General features: G+C 24.4%; 1 protein-coding gene across 1 annotated transcript in view; it reads left to right on the top strand.

The window, feature by feature from the left end:
* Window positions 1-331: 331 nt before the first annotated feature.
* Window positions 332-10,040, top strand: part of LOC126895600 (rho GTPase-activating protein conundrum-like) — a 32,910-nt gene continuing 23,201 nt past the window's right edge. Inside the window, exon 1 of the mRNA XM_050667667.1 lies at window positions 332-592. The gene's annotated coding sequence lies outside the window, so the exon portion shown is untranslated. The remainder of the gene's footprint in view (window positions 593-10,040) is intronic.

The raw sequence follows: 10,040 nt of genomic DNA, 5'->3' as shown, positions 1-10,040 counted from the left end.
TAAAAAATGTTCACAAATTTTTCTTATTTATATAAACAAAAACACATATTAAAGGAAACATTTTGAATAAATTTTTTATATCAGCTAAAACTGTAGCCTTATCAACTTTGTCCTTGTATTTCACATAGTTTCTTATTACCATTATTGATGGGCTATTACTAATATTACTTAGACTAATAAACTCATTGTGTTTTTCCCTAATACACATTTTTCTATGAAATTATTTGGTCGCCCCCACCCGGTTGCAACTCTTAACTGCGCTGTGTACCCATCTTAACCTGAATATTACCTGGTCGGTGGCGTTGGTATACTTGCCACACAGTGCACACTCCGCATTATTCATTTTAAAACGATTTACGTTGTGTTTAGTAACTGGCCGCATTCCGTATCGTATTCGTGTGTGTGCTGTGAATTACCATTTAGTGTGTTTTAAATTACTCTCCTAGTGATTCGTTTTATTCTAAAATAATTTAACAATTGACATCTAGTCCTATTTTTTAATATTTTTGAAACTGAAGAGTTTTAACGAATTATATGAAACAATTATATTTTTTATGTATATAATTTCGTGCAAAATGATTACTTTATAAACGTAAGTACATCATTTATACATCTTTATTTATTTATTTCAAAAGTTATAAGTTTGTACGATATTAATCGTAAAATGTATTATTTTTAATTGAAAAAATTTTTTGTTAGGATTAAATAATTTATTAATAATAAAACCTTCAAAATTATGAAGAAATGAGTAATAATAATTAGATTCTAATACCTTAAAAAAGTTGTGTGTAAAAATGTCATATAAAAAAAATTAACAAAAAAGATGCTTTATCCGTTATATTAGTTGATATTATTTATTTTACATTATTAAATATTGATAATTCTTACACTAACGTAACTATTGGGGGGGGGATATTGATGTGTTATTTCCTCCCCAAGATAATAGTAATTATATGATAAATAAAATTATATTTCATGTTTAATGGGAAGTTAAAATNTGTTATTTCCTCCACAAGATAATAGTAATTATATGATAAATAAAATTATATTTCATGTTTAATGGGAAGTTAAAATTTTTCTCTAGACAAAATCCTAATTACGCCGTTGAATTTTTATTGTGATAAAATGGAATAGAATATTTTAAAGTTATAATTTCAAATTACTGATAGAAAATTTTCAGCAGTATAAAAAAATTGGCCTACTTATTTGTCTACCATAAATCTAATAAATAAAAATTATTTTATTGGGTTTTTTTTTTAAATATTTCTTAAAGTTTTGGTTCACTCATAAAATTCCAATTGGTAGAAAGTATTTATACCCTTTCGTGTTTAGGTCAGAGCAATTTTATAAAAAAAAATATGATTTTGTAGATAGATGAAAAATTTTTTTTATAAATTGTGAACTATTTTTTGCGCGTTATATTTTAGTAATGTAGAAGTATAACAATAGATTAGAAATATAATAACAGTGTATTTCTACTTTTAATGTAATGTGTATAAATTAAATTCAATGCATTAATATAATATTGAGTTTTAGCAAATTTTAACGGAATTTTCTCTTGTGAATATGTTTACATATCAACTTTTGATCTAGTGGAGTAGAAAAACCAAAGTTTTGTTTAAATTTAAGTTCTTCCAAACTATTTGATAACCTTTTTATTTAATAAATGTAGTATCTATGATTAAAATTTGAGGGTTATTATGAAGTGGTGAACTAAGTCGTCAGAAAATTTTTTTTGAACAATTACACTTCATGCTATAAAACTTGGTAAATATATATGTAGTAGAGGGTTGAAGGGTTGTTTTCTATTCTATAACGATTAAGCATTTTTAACACACTATTTATAAGCCAGAAACATTTTATTCTTTTACTTTTTACTCACCAAAACTTGTTTAGGACTCTTCATATTTTTCGACAAAAATTTTACGCCGGCTGTCGACCTGACGCAATCTCATTAGGCGCCTCTTATGACTGGCAGAGGGACCGTGGAAGTATTCTTATCTTCTAATCCCAGGGAAAAATACCAGAAACATTTTATAAGTTCTTGTAACTCATATAATAATGTAATATAGTCATTAGACATAATTAATATTCATAGTCATAGTAACAATTTATTTTATGTGTTATTATTTATATTCTAATTTATTTAATTTTCAATCAATTTGTACCAAAATTTTATAGAAGAAACGAGATAAAATAAAACACAGTTTCACATATATATTGTGAAATTTTGGACAAAAATGTATAGTTTTTTTACTCTTAGAACAATTTAATATTTAATTAGGCTGAAGAATTGGTCGTTTTATTATTTTATAATATTCTTTATATCTTTCATATATTTATATATTCTTTATATCGTTCATTAGATATACTATGATTCGATTTTGGATAGTTATTACAAAAGCTAGATAACTTTAAAAGCATGCAAGCTTTTAAAATTAAAAGTACGCTTTATCCCAAAAACAAGATTGGCAATATATTTCTGATGTAATTTTCAGAATCAGCGTTCCCGAAATACTTAAAAATGACTTCTTACACCCCTACAAACAGGTTGGCCATACTTTAATTGATAATAAAAATATTGGTTCGAGTTGGGGGCTTAACTACTCTAATTTTAAAACTAGATCATCCAAAATTTTAGAAAAACAACATGAATAACTATGTAAAAAGACATTTTAGAGAGTCTGATATTAGATATAATAAGCACCTCCAAAAATTTTGTTGAAATTGTGTTTATAGATATTGTGAATAATTAAAATTTTCCAATACATTTAAGTTTACACAAAATATACAACAATATATTAATTAATGCATTGTTTTTTTTTTTGGAGGGACAAAAAAAACTTTCCATTTTTCTGATAGTTTATTTTCAAAATTAAACATAGAAAAATCTGTTTGCATTTTGTAATTGTTAAATACCATTTCTTAATAAGTAATTCAGTTGTTAATAGGACGTCCCATTGTAAAGTTCAATATTAAAATATTGCATTATTTATTAATATTAAATTGCTAAACTTCTTTTTTTAACATTGTGTTGTTTTATCTAAAACTTTACGTAAACACATTTACGCACACACAAATTCATCATGTAAAAATATATAAAATTAATAATAAATTTATAAATATTTACTTTAATAAACCATTAAACTCAGTGATTTTTAAACTGCATTGCATTTTGGAGACTTAAACGCCTTTAATGCATACGTGTTAATATCATTACTACTCGTATACTACATTTCGTTGATTCAGTGTTATCATCTGCGGGTATTTTCATATATTATTATTATTTTCATCGCCATTCTAAATATGAATTGTAATTTACACATGGTCATAATATCAGCAGTCAAACACGAGAGGAATTTACCTTGTAACCTGTTGCCCGGCCTTAAAGTTGCTTGCAAACACTTAAAATCTGCCGTCGCTGTTACCTGACAGACCACTCCTTCTTCTCATTAATAATTATTAATCTCAACGTTCTTTCCTTTTCTGTATCATATACTCGTCGTCGCTTTGCAACTCAAGAGAATTTTTTAATACACACAATTAATTGATATCTGAAACTGGTCAATGAAGTTTCAGAAAGAGCGAGATGATACGGTTGATTAGATATACGTATGTGCCAGTGCCACATCATCCAACTAGGTCAAGGATTTTATGAAAAATTATTATCTTATGATTTGTATTACAGATTTTTTACTACAACTATAACTTTAAAAAAACTTGAGCATTTTGACGATATAAATAAGAAATAGCGAAACTCGATAGGGTTCATTAAATGATACTGCTCTTTTGTGTTTTCTAGTATTGTTTGTTTTCCAATCAAAGTCTTAAATAATATAATAAAATAAGGTTTATGTAAACTGTAGCTCTGTTAAGATTTATTAAAAAAAGGCTGGATATAATTTTTTTTTTGCAAGATTAAATTTATTTGAAATAATTTTACTATTTTTATTCATTTTAGTTAAATCGTTAAATCTAAGACTCATTTTATAGTGTATATAAATTGTAGTTAAACTATTGTAAAGCTATTAATCAGAAACACTAGATTAATTTTGGTTTCCTCGGTAAAATATAAGAAACAATTCTTACTTTCCTAGTTTAAAAAAAAATCTAAACACAATAGCAGAAACATGGGAAGTGCACTAAGCGTAACGATAGACATTTCCTAGAACATTAAAAATCAACGTGTGATTATGAAACTTTTTGTTAATGAGCATCATCTTGTAATTTGTCATATACGGTATCTAAATTCAAAATAGAAAAATAACTATTTGATGATTGAATATTGGTAAAATTCAGAAAAGTCAGAAAAATTAACTTCAGTGGTTAAACAAATATTTTTTATACTTTCCCCTATTTTTTTAATTAAATTGCTTAAAACAGAAATACAGTACTATTGTTTTGTTTTCCATTTATTGCGAAAGAATATTGTGCAATTGTAATGGTAATTAACTAGCAAACAAAAACAAATTTTCCTAACTACATAAGACATCGATGACTTTTTGTTATTAGGTTTTAATTATTATCGATTTCACTTAATTCGATGTCGTTATAATTAAATGTTTACAGTAAATTGCTATGTTAATATAATTTGCCAATTAAAATGTCTTAGCTATTTCAACAACGACATTTTTTTCTATTTTTATAATACTTTTTTTTATGTAACACAAACAATAATCGAACCGTTTAAAATACTTAATTTCTTATTGTGACGGACTAAAATGGCGGGATATCAAAAAAATTCCCTGTATGTCACTACTAGTAATTAAATATATTAGCGTTTTCTAGCCTTTTTTTTTTTAATACTCATAGGAATATATTTATGAAAAAAAAATTATGTGCTAAGTTGAATTCTTCTGTCATCCTAAATTTTGTTTGTTTTATAAAAGTACATATAATTTGTTTTAAATTTAGAGGAGGACTAAGATCCTTTAAGTCTCCCGACTTACGCTTCTGCGATTACCATCTACATTTTTAAAATATTTTTCACGTAACAGATGGCTATATTTAAAGGCATACCTCGGGGTAGATAAGGAGTCACAAACTCCTTTACGAAATACATTTAGTATGTTAAAAATACAATTTGAAGGGATAGTTAAAATTTTTCATTTATGACAAATCTAGTCCATAACAAATTTTACATATACCACTTTAAAGTCCCACAGCTTAATATCAAACAAAAAACTAGTTTATATTTTTGAAAAAAAATGTTTATACTCAAAAATAAAAATCGTATATCTAGACAAAAAGTTGATAACACAAATTATAGATTAAAAAAAAATACCTATAAATATAATGTCCAGATGTAAAATATTTTTTTGTGTTTTATTTATTGATATAGTATCGATTTAATTTTCACCTATCTATAGTACAATGATATATAAATTACTTTAAATGAACATATAATGTATATCATTTTATATTGGAATCTAATATTTTTAACTCTTATGACTCTTGGAGAATGAAGTTTATTAATTTTAGAAATAGTTTCAAATTCCGAGAAGGTACTGGGAAAAATGTGTTTATTCAATTATATTAATTATCAACTGTCTTACGAATTGTATCTGTACCGATTATTTGTATAAAATAATAAAAAACCAGAGATCAGTTTTGGTGTGAAAAATACGGGTCGATCCCACACAAATACATATGTAATATTTTAGGCCTTATACCGGACCGGTGCTATAAAAAAAATTAACGAAATTTAATTCTATCTTATCCATTTAAAAAATACTAAAATTGTAATTATAATGTATAATTTTTTAAGTTTCACTCAATAAANAATCAAATACATATGTAAAATTTTAGGCCTTATACCGGACCGGTGCTATAAAAAAAATTAGCGAAATTTAATTCTATCTTATCCATTTAAAAAATACTAAAATTGTAATTATAATGTATAATTTTTTAAGTTTCACTCAATAAATATTATTTTCAAAAAAAAAAATTATTTTTTTAAATTTACATAAACGTACACAGTCCTATCAATGCTTGAATTTCCCCTATGGTACCCAGGTCAGTTAATTTTTAATTAAGGCCTAACCCAACCCGGTCCAAAATATGAAATCAATATTACGGACCTATCTATTTTTTGGATCTGGTTAAAAATCAGAATGATATTTGGTAATAACCCAAAGGTTTTCCCGTCACAAGTTTATTACCTAACAAATATATTCATACACTTGTGTTTCACACGATAAAACTAACAAAATTCTATTATAAGCGAAAGTAAAATTAAGGTTTTTTATCATCTTACACTGTGGTCTCTAACGAATCCATCATCATCATTGTAGACCACTAAAGTGATGTAACAAAACTGTAATATTCTTTAAAAATTTACTGTTTTTAAAAAAAATGTCATTGTTTCTTAAAAAAATTTTATATTTTAACTATACAATAGAGTATACTGTAGATATTATTAATTATTTTCTGAATATAATTAATTTACTTTGACAATTGAAATAATTACATTAGATTTTAAACAAAATATCAAAAACATTTTCATTAAAATAATATCAAGACTTTAATAACATATCAGTAGACTTAGAAGTATAGTTTTTAATGTATTTGTAGTAAATACATGGTAATTATATAATTATGTTAAATAATTATTTAATATATATGATTATTAATATATATTATTATAATGATTATTATATACCATTCAGTTTCTCATCGAAATTGAATATTATAAGTCAATTCTCTCTTTTTTACTAAAACAGTTATGACTATAATATTTCATATTATGTTTGATAAAAACTACTAATATGTTCGTTAATTTTTGTAAGTATCAGCAGATAATAACAATGTAGTAATCTCGTGTAATGATTTAGAGATTTATTTCACATGTTTTATAATGTATGTTACACTTATCATAATTTAGTCTCTAATTTGTACTATATCATTGTATAAATAGTAAAAAAATATAAAATATAACATAGTTATGTTCATTTATGGAAAGTACACAATTAATAAACTTATTGAATGGATATCCCGATTTACGTTTTCTAATTGATATTTTTAAAGTATTTTTTTATAAATATTTTAGATATTTATATAAATATATATATTTATAAATTATTAAGAAATGTAATATTCTAGTGTTCGATAGATTACGACCATATAATTGTGATACTTCAAAATAAAGATCGACATCCAAATTGAGTATTTTTTCAAAAGAAAAAATATTAGAAAGTATAATAATATAAAGTATACTATAATATTATAGAATAATATGATGGTTTTTGTTATGGGGGATACAGCCTAATTTTTTTATAATCACATATAGATATATTTTCACTATATGCTTTTATCAAGATAAAATCTTATTACAAGTGACAGTGAGTATGTCTTAAACCAATTCAATTTATTTAGCCACAATCTATTGAGTAATGAACTTAGAAGTATTTTAGATAACTGAAAATTAATTACTTGAGAACTCCTTTGATCGAAATTGTTAAAATTCTAAACTAAGTGTTAATAATGTGAAAAAATTACGTTTGTAATTATTGAGACAATAAGGCAATATCGTCGGTATAAAACTATAAAAATATTAAGTCAGTACCCACCATTGATGACTAATCTTAATAAACCCATGACAATTAGTGGCAAATATTTAAATACCTAATAAAGATAACATTTTTTACTTATTACTTCACAATTTACTCTTTGACAATAATTTTATAAAGTTTCGATGATTATATCCAATCTATAAAATAAAGATTTTTTTTTGGGGGGGAGATATGTTTTTTAAATAATTATTCATGAAATAGCCTTTGTATCGTTTATTTTAATTATCAATAGTGAGTATGACCCTAATATAGGATTAACATTTCTTATGAATAGAATTCTATGTCAAGTCTACTACTCTATGTACATTTGCTTCATAAATAAAATAGCTAACGGAATGTTTCATTGATATTAAAATTGCCTAAATCTGTAAGAAAGATTTTCCTGTTTTTAAGGCATATGTATTTATGTGTTTATTATGTTTATGGCTTAACACGAATGGTATTTTCTTAGGACAAGGTTTTATACAGTAATCCTAATAGCTATCTTCATAACTCAAGTCGAAATTGGAATATTATGTATTTTTAATATACTCATAAGATTGTTTCGACTCACATGAACAGCTGATAATAATATATAAGGATACCCAAGGCAGTATTAAAATTAAATTTTAAGAGGATTTAAAAATGCTTTCAACCCATTATCATTATCAGAGACATGAAATATTTCTAGATTCCATTATTTTTCTAAAAATTGTTAGTAAAAGAAACTTGATAAGAATTAGAATTTAAAAACTATTATGTTTCTTGATACAAATATGTCTATATGACTTATTGTGTTATACATAATCAACAAAAAACGTCGCTCCTATCGTAGATTGTATATTAGAATGTTGTTTGAATGTTATATGTTTGATAAATTGCAATATTTTATTTTAATATACGTTAACTCATCCTAATCCGTAAATACACAGTAGATCTGCGACTTCTCGAGACATTAAATATGTAATGTTGTATATAATAATTACATTTACATATAAAATTAAAAAATAATATAGATATATCTAATTTTTTTTAGTTGTTTTTTTAGTTAAATGTGTTATAATAAATCTTGGTAAAGTTAATTATACTGTCACATATAAAAGTTTTATTATCTTAAAGAATTAAAATTAGCCCCAACATAATTGTTAACGTAATGCAGTTATTGCCATGACATAGTAGATAATTATGAACAATCATATCAACCAAATTATACCTACAAACGTAGCTGGTAATAGAATAGAAATCGTTTTTTTTCTTGGTTTCAAAAAAAGTTAACTCTTCTCTTGTATATTTTATTATGAAGAATTCATTCTACACTTAAAAATATTATATGTAATCTGTAAAACATTTTATCAAAATAACTTTAAATAGTGAATATTTTATTTATTTTTAATGATGTTATTAAGAAAATCGTTTCAATTTAAACTTTACCAAATACCATGGGACAGAAATAATCATGCAAATTAATACATCAATGACTTAAACGTCTCAAATGTTGTATGCTTCTTTTTAACACAAAACGTTTTCTTTTGATTTTTCAAAACATAAAACTGATGATGTAATGATAAATTATTATTTTTAAATTGTACAAAATAATGGAAATATGAGGTGATTCTCGACACTAAGCGAGCAGTCACCATGACGATTTATGATAATATATTATGCCATAATAAAATACATCCTAGTATTTCAAAATAATACTTTGGCAAATTATTTCGTCACTCTTTGGTTATTGTTTTATTAATGATCCACATTTCACTCATTATTTTTCGTAATATTATGCTTTTACGATGTCATTAGTTTGGAGTACTCGGTCTAGTTAAACATTTTTGATTATTCGACATTATGTCAACATAACACTAACGATTAGCTTAGTGTAGTTTATTTACTTTATGTGTTTAATCCATGCATTTTTTTTATCTTAACACTACTTTAGATTATCGCTTATCGGTTGCTTATTTCTCGCGCAAATAATGTGTAGTTTGTTTTAATTACACATTATTTTAACAATATCTTAGATAAAAAAAAAACTACAATATTATCCACTTCAAATCTAAATAACCGATATAGTATTCAATATTTGAATTTTAATCATATTAAAACATAGTTGGTTAAAGAATCTATTAAAAGTGAAATGTTGTCTTAATAAAAGGAGTTGTTCAATTCGTATTAGACAAATTTAAAAATGTTGAATTGGCTTTATTATTAAATATTCCATCTTGTTTACTGTTTATAGATGTTATTTGTAAATAAATAAAAAGTAATAGTTAGTAAAATTCAAATAAATTGTTATTATATGTATAAACATACATAAATAACATCGGTCCTTGTTATATCAATTAGTATAATTTAAAAATTAACTTTTTATTTTGCGTTATCATTAGAATTTTGTTTTATTTTAGTTAAAATATTTTCTGAGACCTATTTTCAAAAAAAAAAAAATGTTGGGAAGGGAGGAAGACAAAAAAATACTTTTATTATTCATTAAAA

This window comes from Daktulosphaira vitifoliae, unplaced genomic scaffold, assembly GCF_025091365.1.
Source record: "Daktulosphaira vitifoliae isolate Bord-2020 unplaced genomic scaffold, ASM2509136v1 Scaffold_1, whole genome shotgun sequence".
NCBI classification, from domain to species: domain Eukaryota; kingdom Metazoa; phylum Arthropoda; class Insecta; order Hemiptera; family Phylloxeridae; genus Daktulosphaira; species Daktulosphaira vitifoliae.
Note: the sequence above shows the minus strand (reverse complement) of the source record. Positions and strands in the feature narration are given on the sequence as shown.